At 44.7% G+C, this 17,776-nt stretch overlaps 4 non-coding genes across 4 annotated transcripts; 3 read left to right on the forward strand and 1 right to left on the reverse strand.

Annotated features, from left to right (window-relative positions):
* The first annotated feature begins 4,927 nt into the window (after positions 1-4,927).
* On the forward strand, positions 4,928-5,041 carry trnal-caa (transfer RNA leucine (anticodon CAA)). Its single transcript has 2 exons — positions 4,928-4,965; positions 4,996-5,041. It is a non-coding gene; the product is annotated as a tRNA-Leu (tRNA).
* A 1,273-nt stretch (positions 5,042-6,314) lies between these two features.
* On the forward strand, positions 6,315-6,430 carry trnal-uaa (transfer RNA leucine (anticodon UAA)). Its single transcript has 2 exons — positions 6,315-6,352; positions 6,385-6,430. It is a non-coding gene; the product is annotated as a tRNA-Leu (tRNA).
* A 3,236-nt stretch (positions 6,431-9,666) lies between these two features.
* trnal-cag (transfer RNA leucine (anticodon CAG)) lies at positions 9,667-9,780 on the forward strand. Its single transcript has 2 exons — positions 9,667-9,704; positions 9,746-9,780. It is a non-coding gene; the product is annotated as a tRNA-Leu (tRNA).
* A 7,641-nt stretch (positions 9,781-17,421) lies between these two features.
* Positions 17,422-17,515, reverse strand: trnai-uau (transfer RNA isoleucine (anticodon UAU)). The gene is made up of 2 exons: positions 17,478-17,515; positions 17,422-17,457 (listed from the first exon to the last, which is right to left on the reverse strand). It is a non-coding gene; the product is annotated as a tRNA-Ile (tRNA).
* Positions 17,516-17,776: the final 261 nt, after the last annotated feature.

Here is a 17,776-nt window from a genome sequence, read left to right on the forward strand (position 1 = left end):
GTGCTTCTCATCCGTCCCCATTTACAGAGAGCTCTTCCTTTTCTTCTTTTAGAGTAATGTTTATAAATCATTGCAAGATCTTTAAGAATAGCGTGTTTTTTTAATACAAACATATGGCGTATTCCATAATTCTGGATGTGCCGAACTGCAACGGGTTAACTACAGCTATTTCTGACTGCAATTAATCTGATTTGTGATGTGCATTAATTCTCTTTGTTGTTGTTCACAGCCAGGTTGAATCAAAACAAACCTGAACATTTATTCGTAACATTCTTCACAATACGTTTAAGTGTTTATATATGTGAATTGTGTGCTGATATGCATACATGATATTTCAACAATTATATTACCTTTGTCATTACCAATATGCGAGATCAGAACAAGATGCTGCTGTATAAACCTGTAATTGATGCAAACTCGATATCATTAGATTCCCCCGTGAGTTCCATTATCTGCACCACTGAATACAAGCTGCAGTTCCTTTCATACTTTCGGTTCTTTATCCACTTCTCCACTGAACAATGTCCAAATTATTTTTGTCCAGATAAACCAAATAAAAGAGATGTAAGTCTCCCCTTTCCTCTGCTGGCCTGCAGGTCACTCTTGATTATGGCTAGTCCACCTACTTAGCCAACTACTCTCCCTCCATCCCACCGATCAGGATCAGTGTAGATGTGGGAGTAGGTGGAGGATGGTCCTATGAGCAGATGCGGTATATCACAGGTCCTGGTTACGCGACCATTTACGTCAGACAGGCAATCTTTGAAGAGTGCTGATTATCCGTGGAGTCCTCGACCACGGGGACGATTTTTTTTTTTTTTGCCGTTTTTCTCATTCACAATAACGATCAAAATGAGATTGTATTTGAGATTGTGGAAGAGATTCTGGGGAGGGTACGACAAGTTACCCCTGGGGTCTACTGTCCTAGCGGGCAAGTTGGCTCGAGTTTTTCTGATCAGTTTGTCTTAATTTGGCATGGGGCAGGGAACCGGCGTGGTAGTCCTGAAGATGCGGCAGTTGTTTGAGAAACAGAGACAATGTGTAACGAGACCGTTAGAAAGGAAAGGCTGACGATGCAGCAAAATTGCTGTCAAGAAGATGAGCTGCAACTTAAAAAGGCGGGCGAAATTGAAATGGACTGAATGTGTTATATTTGAATGCGCGTTGTTTACTGGATATTGTAGAAGAAGTTCTAGCAGAGCCACATACGGGCATACGTGTGTACGCTGTGGAAAGAACAACTAATGTGAGTGATACACGTTGTAGCAAACGTCCAGGAAAGAATGTGGACGGGGCGGTGTTGCTGTGTTGGTTAAAAATGAAATCATATCATTGGAAAGAGGTCGTAAGCCGTTGTATCATTGTGGATAGAGCTAACGAACTGTAAGGGTAAAGCACCTTGATATGATTTTCAGAGAGACCACACAGACAAGAGTAGGGATGTGGAATACGAATTCCAACGGGAGATAGAACTCCATGCCTTAAGGGTAATATAACAATCATCATGAGGGATTTAAATATTCAGCAAGACTGGGAAATTCATGTTGGTGCTGGATTCCAACAGTGAGAATGTCTAGAATGCCTACGTGATTGCTTTTTTTTGTCATAAGGAGGTGGCTAGGAACGGACCCAAGTGCAAGACACTTGAAGTACTAGGGACAGGACTAGGATACAGGGTGAGGGCAAGGTCATGGACACGAAAACCGGGAACCGGGAAAAGGACTAGACAAGAGAGCTAGTAGCCCGGGCTTGGACTCCGAGCCAGAGAGTGGACGACGACCCAGTACCTGGGTCTTGCCTGTGGCTCGGACCCCAGAACTAGGCAAGGACGAGGCTGGAGTCTTCAGGCTTGAGGCTAGAGACTAGAGGCGAGGCTTCACAGGAGGCAGGAGGCGGGAGTCTTCAGGCTTGAAGCTAGAGGCTAGAGGGGAGGCTTGGCAGGAGGCAGGAGGCGGGAGTCTTCAGGCTTGAGGCTAGAGGCTAGAGGCTTGAGCCGAGGATTGGCAGGAGGCAGGAGGCTGGAGTCCTCAGGCTTGAGGCTAGAGACTAGAGGCGAGGCTTGGCAGGAGGCAGGAGGCTGGAGTCCTCAGTCTTGAGGACTAACTCCATGCCTAAAGGGTAATTAATATAACAATCGTCATGAGGGATTTAAATATTTTGCAAGACTGGGAAAATTATGTTGTTGCTGGATTCCAACAGTGAGAATGTCTAGAATGCCTACGTGATGGCTTTTTATTTTTTTTTGTCATAAGGAGGTGGCATTTATGCTGTGATGCTGTTTCGAGGATGATAGCAGATGGAACAGTTTGTGGTCATGGTGACTCGGGTCTCCAAAGATCCATCGGACGCTTTTTACACACCTGTCTTAGTAAATGTCCTGAAGAGTCGGAAGATCATATCTACAGACGCATCGGGATGTCAGAGTCCTGCGATTGGGCGAAGTACAGTTCGCATAGCAGGCAGTGACGCAGCCAGTCAGGATGCTCTCCATTGTGTCCCTGTAGAAAGTTCTTAGAATTTGGGAGCCCATCCTAAACTTCTTCAGAGGTCTCAGGTGATAGAGGTGCTGTTGTGCCACACAGCCGGTATGTACAGACCACGTGAGATCCGCGGTGATGTTTAAGACGAGGAACTTAAAGCTCTAACAGCAGGAATTCTGCAGATTCTGGAAATTCAAGCAACACACATCAAAGTTGCTGGTGAACGCAGTAGGCCAGGCAGCATCTCTAGGAAGAGGTGCAGTCGACGTTTCCGGCCGAGACCCTTTGTCAGGACTAACTGAAGGAAGAGTGAGTAAGGGATTTGAAAGTTGGAGGGGGAGAAGGAGGTCCAAAATGATAGGAGAAGACAGGAGGGGGAGGGATAGAGCCAAGAGCTGGACAGGTGATTGGCAAAAGGGGATACGAGAGGATCATGGGACAGGAGGTCCGGGAAGAAAGACAAGGGGGGGGGGACCCAGAGGATGGGCAAGAGGTATATTCAGAGGGACAGAGGGAGAAAAAGGAGAGTGAGAGAAAGAATGTGTGCATAAAAATAAGTAACAGATGGGGTACGAGGGAGAGTTGGGGCCTTAGCGGAAGTTAGAGAAGTCGATGTTCATGCCATCAGGTTGGAGGCTACCCAGACGGAATATAAGGTATTGTTCCTCCAACCTGAGTGTGGCTTCATCTTTACAGTAGAGGAGGCCGTGGATAGACATGTCAGAATGGGAATGGGATGTGGAATTAAAATGTGTGGCCACTGGGAGATCCTGCTTTCCCTGGTGGACAGAGCGTTGATGTTCAGCAAAGCGGTCTCCCAGTCTGCGTCGGGTCTCGCCAATATACAAAAGGCCACATTGGGAGCACCGGACGCAGTATATCACCCCAGTCGACTCACAGGTGAAGTGTTGCCTCACATGGAAGGACTGTCTGGGGCCCTGAATGGTGGTAAGGGAGGAAGTGTAAGGGCATGTGTAGCACTTATTCCGCTTACACGGATAAGTGCCAGGAGGGAGATCAGTGGGGAGGGATGGGAGGGACGAATGGACAAGGGAGTTGCGTAGGGAGCGATCCCTGCGGAATGCAGAGAGAGGGGGGGAGGGAAAGATGTGCTTAGTGGTAGGATCCCGTTGGAGGTGGCGGAAGTTACAGAGAATAATATGTTGGACCCGGAGACTGGTGGGGTGGTAGGTGAGGACCAGGGGAACCCTATTCCTAGTGGGGTGGCGGGAGGATGGAGTGAGAGCAGATGTACGTGAAATGGTGAAGATGCATTTAAGAGCATAGTTGATAGTGGAGGAAGGGAAGCCCCTTTCTTTAAAAAAGGAAGACATCTCCCTCGTCCTAGAATGAAAAGCCTCATCCTGAGAGCAGATGCGGCGGAGACGGAGGAATTGCGAGAAGGGGATGGCGTTTTTGCAAGAGACAGGGTGAGAAGAGGAATAGTCCAGATAGCTGTGAGAGTCAGTAGGCTTACAGTAGACATCAGTGGATAAGCTGTCTCCAGAGACAGAGACAGAAAAATCTAGAAAGGGGAGGGAGGTGTCGGAAATGGACCAGTTAAACTTGAGGGCAGGGTGAAAGTTGGAGGCAAAGTTAATAAAGCCAATGAGTTCTGCATGCGTGCAGGAAGCAGCGCCAATGCGGTCGTCGATGTAGCGAAGGAAAAGTGGGGGACAGATACAAGAATAGGCACGGAACATAGATTGTTCCACAAACCCAACAAAAAGGCAGGCATAGCTAGGACCCATACGGGTGCCCATAGCTACACCTTTAGTTTGGAGGAAGTGGGGGGAGCCAAAGGAGAAATTATTAAGAGTAAGGACTAATTCCGCTAGACGGAATCCAAAAAGAAGCGTAGAGCATTGAGACCTTCCTGATGGGGGATGGAAGTATATAAGGACTGGACATCCATGGTCAGGAAGGTCTCAAAGCTCTACGCTTCTTTTTGGATTCCAGACCTAATCAGTTCCCCTCTACCACCACTCTGCTCCGACTGCATTGACAGCTTCGCTTTCTTCCACAGTCATCAGACTATTGAGCTTTATAGTTCAGTTACTAACATCCATCTGTAAAGCAGCGTTGCGAGATATAATTGAACTGTGTTCAGTTTCTGTTGACGTTGTCATGATCAACTCGCACTCAATGTTTTCAGATTCAATACGGTCTATTAACGTTTCTTCCCCGCTTCACTACATGTAAAAATAATGAGTCTTCCAAGCGTTCTCATTCATCCCAGCAAACCTCCTTCCCAAATTCTTGCTGAGACGCGTCTCACGAGTCTTCGATCTGTAATTATTTTGCTTCACTTCCCAAAGAAGCTGCCTAACCTGCGAAACTGTAACAAGCTCGCGTTCATTTCCGATTAGCAGGATGATATGTGTGTTTGTGCGTAAATAACTTTGCCTTCAAATCAGGGATTCATTCCGTTCCCAAACACAACAGTAGTCAGGGTGGCCGAGTGGTCTAAGGCGCCAGACTCAAGGTATGAAAATCCTTCCGACAAACGCGAGTGTTCTGGTCTCCAGCTGGGGTCGTGGGTTCGAATCCCACTCCTGACATCTTTTGTTGTTAAACATTCAATCCAGGTGATGTTATTTCTGCAACAAAACGTAGGTTCTTAGTGTGGATTAGGAAAACGGTAGAATAGATTGTGGCTTTTGACCCTGCTCATCACAGTACAACAGATCATCGCACACCGATTTCTGGGTGAGCGATTTATTCAGAAACAATTCCATGGAGAAGGATCTCGGCCCGTAACGTCGACTGTGTACTCTTTTCTACTCATCTAATCAATATAGAATAGTGTTTAAAGTGAAATCATTGGCTGTCGGAATATTCAATGGATGGGGACGTGAGTGTAAACTGTTCTTGCACCTCTCGGTGCGAGTCCGGAGGCTCTTTTACCTTCTACCTAATGGCAGCAGCGTAAAAAGAAAAATTCCTGGTTGGTGAGAACCTCTGGCGCTGGATGCAGTTTTCCGATGACAGCGTTATGCAGATGTGCTGAATGTTTTGTAGTGCTTTACCCGTGACGGACTGGGTCAATCCGCTAAACTTTTGAAGATTTTCCTTCAAATGTATTGCTATTTCCGTACGAAGTCGTGATGCAGGCAGGCAATCTACTCTCTACTACACATCTGCAGAAGTTCATCAAGGTTTTTGAGGCCATGGTGAATCCCCGCAGTTCCCTAAGAACATAGAGGACATAGTAATACCTACCAATTTAAAATTACTTCCTCCAACGAAAACTGGCTCAAGGACCTGTGGTTTTCCCTCTCCTCAAGACAACAATCTGTCCTTGGTCTTGCCGACATTGAGTGATAGGGTGTTGTCACATCTTCTTCAAAACAATCCCCTCTTATTTGAAATGTATGCCCTATGATATAAGACATGTCACCTCTGGGATGGAGAGAGCTTCTGTGTGCTCTACCTTCATCTATGCCTCCCAAAATCTGAGAGACGTCTATCAGATTCACAATCAGCCTTGCTGCTCCAGAGAAAAAAACAACCAAAGTTTGTAGAAACTCTCGTCATCGCAAAAAAAACGTCTAAATCAGGTATCATCTTGTTAAATCTCTTCTGTACACTCTCCAAAGCCTCGTCATCCTTTTGGTGACAGATGGCCTAAACTGTGTGCATTACCAGCTTCAGTGCTGTGCTGCTATGAGCTTTAAATTCTCACATGCTGGAAAACCTGAGAAAAGGCATCACGTCCATTTTCATTTCAAATTCCACGATATAGTGTGTGTTGTGTATGTATACTCTCTTACCAAAGTAGTCATTCACTCTATTATGTAAAACACAGCTGTTCATGTGGGTTTGAAGAGAGTTGTCAGGGTGGCCGAGTGGTCTAAGGCACCAGACTTAAGCCGAGAAAGTCGTTTCATAATAGACGCGAGTGTTCTGGTCTCCACCTGGAGACGTGGGTTCGAATCCCACTCCTGACAACTGTTGTCTTTTACACTTGGTGTTTTGATAATGTAATCACTAATTTTATTGCAACGATCAAAGCATGGGTTGGGAGGATGAGAAAAACGCAAGAAAGATAAAGGTTTTGTTTTAGTCACAGCAGAGAGCAGTACAACGGGTCACATCACATCGGATTTAGGCTGCCGAGTTTGAAGAGAAAGAGCAATCTGTGAAGAGTGTCTGTGTCACCTTCTCAACCATGGCTGTCGGGTAGGCAGAACTACATCAGTGCCATTCAGACACGTTGTCGGTCGCTATACTGAAAAGGCATTTTACATCGTCGTTCTTACCTGTACATCTGCCGCCGAGCTCAGCATCGTGCGTTTAACACCACTCTGGACTTGGGAGTATCGGATTGATCATTCTGGACTGGATTATATTCTCTTTCAGTGGTTTAATAGGCCACTCTTCCTTTTTTTTGCAAAGCATATGTTTTAAGACATACAGCGCGGAAAATAGCCTTCGGCCCAACTGGTTCAAAGTTAAAAGGAGAAAGTACATTTTGCAACACAGCAGATCTATATACATATATCACCATATACAAAAATGAAATTCACTTTCCCGCGGGCATCCAACAAACACAATGAAATCATTGACGGACCGTGGTAACAGAACGGTCAAAACACACAATGTGTATAACACAACAAACTGTGCAAACTCAAGCGAAATAATAATGATAGTAGCAACATTGATTGTTGTTTTACGCAATAATCCAGGGCGACTACGAAGCCCACTAGAATTTCTTTAGATATAAACTCCTTCTCAAAACAACCAGATGAATAACACATTGACGAAGGATCGAATATGAACGATTTGAAATTATTCACATAAAGCTGCAACGTTTAATACAGATAGCAAAAATGATTTCAAAAGTTATAAAAATAAAATCTGGACAAGATAAGCATATCAGATTAAACAAAAAGGAAATTTCAATTGAGGTAGCACAATATAAACTAGTACAGCAGGATGCAATGCAATTGATGGATGGATACTTTTACTTTATATCTTTATGATTTGGATGTTGGAATTGATGACCTTACGGGCAGGTTTGTGGACTAGATGAAGACAGGTGGAGATGCAGGAGATCTGCAGGACGTAGAGAAGCTACAGAAGAACTTGGACAGATTAGGAGAATGGGCAAAAAAGTGGCACATAGAACACACTGAAAGGATGGGCTAGCATTGGAGACATAGCAAAGGTAGTTTAGAGAATAATTCAGGATGGAAAGACTGATAGCTGGAGTATTTGATGGCTCTGGTCCTCTACGCACGACAATTCAGAAGATTGAGTGTTTCTCTACTCACGGTGATCGGGAAGATTGAGTGTTTACCCTACTGATGTCCCTATTTGACCCTTCCTGACTACTGGAGGTTGTCTCCCTATGTCTATCACTCGTGTCTTCCGGCGGTTTGGGTCCACCTGGTCCAGGAATAAACCTAGCTTCCTGCAATTTCAGCAGATGCTGAAACCCATCTTCAAACTCCGCTCTAAGCAACCAGCGAGACTTTTCTCAGAAAGGCGTGTTCTCCGTTGCTCTAATAGTGTGGCAGCTACTATTGGAGAAATCAAAATCAGATCCCTCAGTAGAAAATGTTTCTTCGCCTTCCAACGTTTCCTCAGTTAATCCCCTTTTCTATTCCTCGAGCATTCCGGCAAATGCAGGGATCCCTGTTACTCTACCTGCATCCAGTACAAAAGATAATAGGTTCAGACTGGGTGTACCTCACAGTTCCTCCTATCCGTTCATCATCCTACTTAGCAGGAGCTGGCACCTTCTCAAAAGCAGCTCTGTACACAGTGTGAATGGACAAGGGGTCCAAAAACTTCTTTCAATTTCTCTCCTCGCGTGCTCTCAGGAGCATTATCACATCGGCAGTATTTGTTCCTACAAGAATAGAAGCTCCATCCTTCTCAATCGGATCCGGGTAGAGCAAGACTAGTGTGTCAATAATCTCAGTTACTCCAACATCTGCTCCGTAAACTCCAGCTTCAACAAGACGTAACCATTGCATGGATACTCATCAGTACTAAGCCCCGGAATCTCAGGGCACTCAGTGACGTCAATGGTAAGTGCGCCCGATACCGGTCGGAACAGGATCTACAAAGCAAAGTAATTTGAGAACCTGCATCCACTGTGGCTCCAGCATAAACACCTTCAGTCCGTAGAGATACACCAGAGTATAGTCTCACTAGCCCTTCAGGAAGAGTGTTTTGTACTTTAGTACTGTTTCCTTTGATACTCTAATCCTCTCCATGACGTCAGCCTGTTCCTTCACTGGGTCCCTCCGCAGCTTGATCTCTTTTCGTCGCTGTTTGATTAACCGCTGAATTGTTTTCTGAAGGTTTTCCTGTCCTTCACACCCCCGCTTCTCCACATTTGTACAGAAAATGTCGGTCACTTCCCTGGTATAGGGGTCCTGCTCAGTAACATCGCACCCGTGTGTCGGGCTTCCTATCGGCCCTTTGTGTAGCAGCAAACGATATCATCCGAATTACCGCGGCCCACAGATTTTTCACGATATCCTGCAACACCCGCGGTTGTGTGAGATTTGGGGCGCTTTAGCAACAGTGGCTACTACCGAGGACTTTGCCCTGATCACGAAGGCCTCCCGTTCCTCCATCATGTTTTCCTCCTCGCTAACTTCTCGGAAGAATTCGGTACAAATATGTAGGATTCCGCAATATTCATATCATTCGAATACCTACAGCAATCACGTCATGTTGCACACTACCCCCTGTATCAGACGCTCCTGTGCCCGTCATAGCCCCCTTTTTCCATCTTATTTTTCTTTCTTTACCCGTGGAATCCCTTTCTCTCCGCCACCTTAAACAACAACAGTAAAGCTGCGTTCCCCGTTACAACAGAACCTCCTGTGTTCCAGCCAGGGATGTCACATTCAGTCCATCTATAAACGTCCAAATCCTCACTTCCCTACATGTGAACACAGCGATTCTTCCCAGCGTTGTCATTCACCATTACAACCTCCCTCCCAAATTTCTGCTGATACGCGTCTAACGAGTTCTGATCTGTAATTTTAACACTGCTTCTCTTTCCACAGATGCTGCCTAACCTGAGAAAACTGTAACAAGCTCGTTTTCATTTCTGATTCCCAAGATGTGTTTGTGTGTAAATAACTCTGTTCTCAACTCAGGCATTCAATCTGTTCTCAAACACAACCATTTGTTTTGGATGTGAAGTGGGTGACGCAAAGTTGTCAGGGTGGCCGAGTGGTCTAAGGCGCCAGACTCAGGGAATGAAAGTCCTTCTTACAAGCACGAGTGTTCTGGTCTCCATCTGGGGGCGTGGGTTCGAATCCCACTCCTGACATCTTTTGTCCTTAAACATTCAATCGAGGGATGTTATTACTGCGAAGAGAACGTGGGTTGTTTGTGTGGATTAGAAAAACGGTAGAAAGACGAGATTGTGATTTCATCACGGCACATCACAGCACAACCGATCATCGTACATCCAATCCTGGGTGCCGGATTTCCTCAGAAACAATTCCCTGGTGGAGGATCTCAGACCGAAATGTCGACTGTTTACTCTTCTCCGCAGATGCTGCCTGGCCTTTTGAGTTCCCCCAGACAGACTCGGCTAATAATGTATACACAAGTATTTAAAGTGAAATCATTGGTTGTCGGATCATTCAATGGATAGGCACGTGTTTGTAAATTATCACCTTTTGATCAAAAGCCTGGTAGTTGATGAGTAGTGACTGTCCTTGAACGTGGTCGGGTTAGTGAGTCCTGAGGCTCGTGTGCCTTCTACCTTCTACCTGACGGCAGCAGCGACAATAGAGCAGGGCCGGTGGGTGAGGATCTCTGATGATGGATGCTGCTTTCCGATGACAGCGGTTTACGTAGATTAGCTAAATGTTTGACAGGGCTTTACCCGTGATGGACAGAGCCGAATCCATTAACGTTTCTTGAAGATGTTTCTTCAAAGGCCTTGCTGTTTCTGTACCAGGTCGTGATGCAGACAGACAATATACTCTCCACTTCACACTTATAGAAGTTCGTCAAAGTTGTTGATGTCATGCCGAATATTCGCATTCAGAATCAAGTTTATTGTCATTGGCATGTGCCGCGAAATTTGTTAACTTACTAACAGCAGTTCAATGTAACACATAATCTAGCAGAGAGAGAAAAATAATAATACATAAAATAAAACATAATAATAAATAAACAAATAAATGATTTACGTATATTGAATAGATTTTTTTTTTAATTGCAAAAACAGAAACACTGTATGTCAAAAAAATGAAGTGGTGTTCAAAGTTTCAATGTCCATTTAGGAATCGAATGACAGAGGGGAAGAAGCTGTTCCTGAATCGCTGAGTGTGTGCCTTCAGGCTTCTGTATCTCCTACCTGATGACAACAGTGAGAAAAGGACATGCCCTGGGTGCTAGAGGTCCTTTATGATGGACGCTGCCTTTCTGAGACACCGCTCCCTAATGATGTCCTGGGGCATATGTAGGCTGGTGCCCAAGATGGAGCTGACAAGATTTATAATCCTCAGCAGCTACTTTCGGTCTCGTACAGTAGTGCCTCCATACCAGACAGTGATGCAGCCTGTCAGAACGCTCTCCACGGTACAACTACAGACGTGTTTGAGTGTATTTGTTGACATGCCAAATCTCTTCGAACTCCTAATAAGGTATAGCCACTGTCTTGCCTTCTTTATAGCTGCATCGATACTGTACGTTGGGACCAGGTTAAGAAAGTAGAAGAAATAGCAATACCCACCTCTAACAAGAACTGGCTCATGGACCTCTGGTTTTCTCTCTGCTGAAGTCCACAATCTGTTCCTTGGTCTTGCCGACTTTGAGTGATAGGGTGTTGTCATCCCCTCTTCGTTGAAATGCATGCCTTATGGTATAAGACCCTCGGATTGAGATAACTTCTGCGTGCTCTACATTTATCTATGCTTTTCATAAACCAATAAACATCCATCAGATTCTCCCTCACCACCGATTCTCCAGGGAATGCAACCTCAGTTTGTTCAACCTCTCGTTATCTCACAAACCGTCTAATTCGGGTAACAGCTTGGTAAACCATATCTGCACACGTCATCCTTTCTATGACGGATGGCCGGAACTGTATCCATTACCTGTTTCAGTGCTGAGCTGCTGTATGTTTTAATTTCGCACACGTTTGGTAAACTGAGCAAATACAACATATCCATTTAATTTCAAATCACAGGATAATGTCTGTGTTTTGTATGTATACTCTCTCACAGGAGCGTATACATTCCATTCTGAAACACAGCTGTTTATGTCCGATGTGAAGAGAGTACTTCAGTGCTGTTAGTGTGGCCGAGTGGCCCAAGGCGCCAGACTTGAGGCGAGACAGTCGCTTCACAGCAAACCCGAGTGTTCTGGTCTCCACATGGAGCCGTGAGTTCGAATCCCACTCCTGACAACTACTGTGCTTTACACGTGCTGTTTTGAAAATTCAATCACGGTAATTTTATTGCAGCGATCAAAACATGCTCTGTTTGGGTGGATGGGAAAGACAGAAGAATGATAAATATATTGTGTTTTTTTTACACAGCAGAGAGCGGTACAACGGGTCAGATTACTTGAGATTCGGGGTGCACAGTTTGATGAGAAAGATGCCTCGCTGAAGCGTCGCTATCAATTTCTCCGATGCAACTACAGGTTGGACTGAATGATATCGGTGCCGTTCAGACAAATTGGCGGTCGCTACATTGCAAGGGAATTTTATATCGTCGTTCTGAAATATACATTGGCAGCGGAGCTCAATACTGTGCGTTTGACAAATTTTTGGACATGGGAATTCCGCGTTGCTCATTCAGGACTGCATTATATTCACTTTGTGTGGTTTAATACGGCCAGTATCCCTCTTTTTGCAATGCAGATGTTTTAAGACGTTGTCATAGAGTCGTCCAACATGGAAAGTAGCCTCGGCCAAAGTTCAAAGTTCAAAGCAGAAAGTAAACTTGTCATCACGGCACACATACATATATCATCAGGTACAAGAATGAGATTAAATTCCTCTCGGAAATCAATAAAAGCAATTAAGGAACGTGCCATCAGATCAGTCAAAACTTCAATGTGTATAAGGCAAGAAACTGCTGAGTCAAACAAAATAATAATAATGATAACATCAATATTAATTGTAACTTCATGCAGTAAACTAGGGCTGCTAACGAATCCGACAGCTTGTTTACATTTAAACCCTGTCTCAGAGACTACCAAGCGAATTACAAAAAGTACAGAAAGATTTTAAACGCTCGTTACTGATCTCTGCGGCCGATGAATATTTCAGAACGACGATCTAAAATTCCCTTGCAATATAGCGACCGACAGCTTGTCTGAATAGCACTCATGTCGCTCTTTCCAAATAATAGTCACGTCTGAGAAATTGACACCGACAGTCTTCATCGAGGCCTCTTTCTCATCGAACACTGCACCCTGATTCCTGTACGATGTGACTAGTTGTACTGCTCTCTGCCGTGACAAAAACACAATATTTATCTTGACAGAGGATCGAACATGGACGCTTGGAAAGTATTCACGTCTTTATCAGTAGAGCTGAAAAAAATAATGTAGGTAGTAAAGCTATTTTCTGAAGTTATAAAAATAAAATTTGAAAGTTAAGCATATTACATTAAAGTAAAGAAAGTTGCAATTGAGTTACAGCAATATAAAATAGCAGGTCAAACATGCTGGCAGAATATAGCATTAATGGTAGGATTCCTGGCAGTGTGGAAGATCAGAGGGATCTTGGGGTCCGAGTCCATAGGACACTGAAACCTGCTGCGCAGGTTGACTCTGTGGTTAAGATAGCATATCTTGCATTGGACGTTATCAACCATAGGATTGAGTTTAGGTGCCGAGAGGTAATGTTACAGCTATATAGGAACCTGGTCAGAACCCACTTGGAGTACTGTTCTCAGTGCTGATCACCTCATTACAGGCCAGCTGGTGGCGCAATGGGATCAGCGCCGGTCTCTGCAGCGAGGGCTCCCGAGTTCGAATTGTAGTCGGTTCACCGCCGAGGACGCTTTCCATCCGTGCCGGGTTGAGCGTCGAGCTCCTGACACCACGCGCCAGACAAGGATGGCTGACTTTCTGGTGCGACACACTAAAAAAAACTCATTACACGAAGGATGTAGAAACTATAGAAAGGGTGTAGAGGAGCTTTACAAGCAGGTTGCCTGGAGAAGGGAACATTCCCTATGAGAATAGGTTGAGTGAACTGGGCCTTTTCTCCTACTAAGGATGAGAGGTGACCTCGTAGAGGTGTATAAGACGATGGGAGGCATTGATAGTGTGGATAGTCAGAGCTTTTTCCCATGGCCGAAATGGCTAACACGAGAGGGCATAGTTTTAAGCTGCTTAGAACTAGGTACAGAAGGGATTTCAAGGGGAAGTTTTTTTTTTACGCAGAAAGTGGTGAGTGCATGGAATGGGCTGCCTGCTTCGGTGGTGGAGGCGGATGCAACAGAGTATTTTAAGTGACTCTTGGATAAGTAATGGAGTTTAGCAAAATAGAGGGCTATGGGCAACCCTAGGTAATTTCTAAATAAGTCCATGTTCGGAACAGCATTGTAGGCCGAAGGGCCAATATTGTGCTGTAGGTTTTCTATGTTCTATGTTCTAACAGCAGGATACAGTATAACTGATGAATGAATATGGTTACTTTACATGTTAATGTCTTGCATGTTGGAAATAATGATTTTATGGACCTTTGTGGACTAGACAAAGATAGGTGGAGGAATTAGAAAGGCTAGTAAAGAATGTTTACAGATAGAACACACTGTCAGGAAATGTATGGTCCTGCAGTTTGGTAAAAGAAGTAACATCGTAGATTATTTTCTAAACATAGAGACAATTAGAATATTTGACGTGCAAAGGGACTGAAAACATTTCGTACAACAGTCCCTGAAGATTAATTTGCAGGTTTCGAAGTTGGTGAAAAGTGCGATTGAAATATTGGAAAACATTTCGAGAGGAATGGAATATAGATATAGGAATGCATTGTTGACGCTTTAAGATGCACTGATGAGGCCTTGCTCTGAGTATTGAAGCCCCTTGTCTCAGAAAGCATGCCCTAATATTGGAAAGGATTCAAAGGTGGTTTACAAAGTGATTCCAGGATTGAAAGGTTTGTCATTAGAGGAGCATGTGACGGTTGTGGGCCTCTACTCACGGGAATTCGGACGATTGAATTGTTACCGAATCAACCATCCCCTCTGACCCTTTCTGATTACTAGACGGTGTCTCCCTCTAGAGACTGAACTGAACTGAGCTCCCTTCAGTTTCAGCAGGTGCGGATAAGCATCTTGAAATTCCGTTGAAAACATCCGGAGAGACCGCTCTCCAAAAGGGGTGCCCTCGGTTGCTCTAATAGTGTAGTGAGATCTCTTTGAGAAATCAAAATCAGACCAGCCACTAGAAAGGACATCTTCGCGTTCCAATATTTTCTCAGTTAATCCCTGTGTCCATTCCTCTAACATTTCAGCAAATGTAGAGTTTCCTGACACTCCAGCTACTGCCAGAACGTATCCTGACAGGTTGAGAATGAGTGTACCTCAGAGTTCCCTCTTTCCGCTCATCGTCTATTTAGCAGGAACTTTCACCTTCTCAAAAGCTGCTCTGAACACGGGGTGAATGGACAAGGTGTTTCTAAAGCTCTCTCTGTTCCTCTGTTCGAATGCTTCCTGGAGCCTTCTCACAACGGCAGTATTTTTCCCACGAGAATCAGTGTTCCATCCTTTTCAATCCGATCCGTGCAGAGCAACAATTGTGTGTCAATAGTCTCAGATAGTCCAGCATCTGCTTTCGTAAACTCCAGTTTAAGGACAGGTAACTATCGTATGGGTACTCATCCATAATAAGCCCCGGAATCACAAGGGGACTGACTGGCGTCGACGGTAAGTGCGTCGGATATTGGTTGTAAAAGGGTGTATTAAGTAAAATAATTTAAGAATCTGTGTCAGGTATGGCTCTAGCAGAAATACCTTTATTCCGTAGAGATACATCAGAGCATGATCCCACAATCCCTTCAGGAATAATGTTTTGTAGTTTAATACTTCCCTTGATAGTACCGTATCCTACAAGAACACTCCCAGCCTACAATAACTTTTTGTCTCCGCAGATATACCTCTGCATTTATCAGCCAGTGATGTAATAGCCAAACCGAGCTCAGAATTAAAATCAACCGCTGAATGAATCATTAGACCATTCACATCAGACAGCTTTTTCCACTCTGTGAAAGAATTTAAGTCACTTTGAATATGTAGAGGTTAACCTAATCGCTTGTGAATGCTCTTAAAATTTAGCTAAGGTCCTTGCAAGTCTTATAATTTAGCTAATGTCCTTGCAGGAAAGATGTTATGGCTCTGCATTTACATAATACTGTTGTTTTTTTGAAATCTAGTTCTAAGTTCAAAGTCACGTAGTTTTTTAAGTGCTTTTAGTTACGTATCTGTGTCTATATAATGAAGCTTGTCTGAGAGCTAAGCAGAGCCCCTAAGCATCGCTTTTAGGTACAGAGGCTCTCCATGATATCATGTAATAAAGTCTAGTAAGAAATTTGAAAATGGGCGGGAGAGGGGGAGATCCAAAAAGATAGGAGAAGACACGAGGGGGAGGGATGGAGCCAAGAGCTGGACAGGGGATTGGTAAAGGGATATGAGAGGGTCATGGGACAGGAGGCCCAGGGAGAAAGGAAAGGGGGAGGGTGAAGCCCATGGGCGAAGGGTATAGTGAGAGGGACAGAGGGAGAAAAAGGAGAGGGAGAAAAAGAATACACACACACACACACACACACACACGTGTGTGTGTATGTGTGTGTGTGTGTGTGTGTATTTTTCTCTCTCTCCTTTTTCTCCCTCGCTCTCCTGTCTTCTCCTATCATTTTGGATCTCCCCCTTCCCCTACCACGAGGTTGCGCTCCAGCTCACGGACTAAATTCAACGGCGCCTTTAAGATTTCTCACCCTGTCTCTCTCGTCCGTTCTCATCACCTCAGATTACAAGTTAATTGAAAGTAACTGAACAACGTGCCGATACACTTATAGACAACAGGACGCGTTACAAGCCGGAGTTACTTGTGAGATGATACCAGTTGTAGAGTAATGAATCACGGCCAGTCGTCACACCGAATCCACACTAACACCAGACACACCATCACACTGATATCTCACTGATGATCATGTTCCAATCTGACCCGTCGGATCGCAACCAGACAAAGACATGAAAGGCCAGTTATACGACCGATTGTGAAGGAATATTATATTGGGAACAACAACCTTCAGGCAAGTAGATCAAATCAAGGTCGCAGTGGAGGGATCGCATTGCAGCTAGAGGGATCTGACCATTGGAAACGGAATCTCAGCACGTCAGTAGAATCGGGGGAAGTGTTCTCTCTTTCACAGAGGCTTGGTGAACACAGGACATGTGAGAATTATTTTATAATTCTGTGCTGAAATACTGGAACTTCATGTTGGGAGAGAGGGATAGAGATATCAGCATCTCGATACCATTTCTGGCCATTGAGGCCACGATTAATATCTCTTTTGTTCGCGTGTGCCTGAAACAACTCGCCGTTGTAAGTGAACATTGAGCTTAATCGACAGCACAGCGAACCAAGGTGAGGTGCAATTACAGCGTTTCTGAGGCATGGCTTCAGGAAAGGTCGGGTTCGTTGTTTCACTGTTTGGTTAATTGAATTGAGAAGACAGGAATGTGTTGGGCTTGTGATGCCTTGATTCAACAAAGAAACCACCTGTTCAGGCACGTTCAACAAAGGGAAGTGAGGCTACGCGTGTTGAGCGAGAGAAGCAAACACGGAGAATGTTTGCAGCCCCGCGGGCACATGCCTTTTAGTGAATAAGGTCAAAGGTGCATCGCTTCGAAGTTAAATGCAAGTAATAAACAGGGTGCTCAGCTTGAAAAACGCGCAGTGACCTGGGCGTTGCAAGCATTAAAATCACAAGTGCTCTAGGTGAGGCTCGAACTCACAGCCTCGGCATTTCTCCGCCGTGTACTGCCATATAAGTACCGCGCGCTAACCGATTGCGCCACTAGAGCCCAGCGCTGCAAACACTTGGTTGTAAATATCTGGAAAGGAAAACTGGAAGAAATTCCAATATCATGGCGCAAACAGCACATAAATATACGTGAAAAGGCCGTTCGGCCCACAATGTATTGCCGTGACATCTAAACAGCAAATCAAAGATACTCAAACTCTAATCCCTCCTTCCTACCTTGTCCATATCCCTCGATCTTCCTGACATCCATGAGGATATCGAGTAATCAAAAGTGCGCATCAAATGCCACCTATAAATTTGC

The sequence above is a fragment of the Mobula birostris genome, chromosome 13 (genome assembly GCF_030028105.1).
Source record: "Mobula birostris isolate sMobBir1 chromosome 13, sMobBir1.hap1, whole genome shotgun sequence".
Taxonomy (NCBI): Eukaryota; Metazoa; Chordata; class Chondrichthyes; order Myliobatiformes; family Myliobatidae; genus Mobula; species Mobula birostris.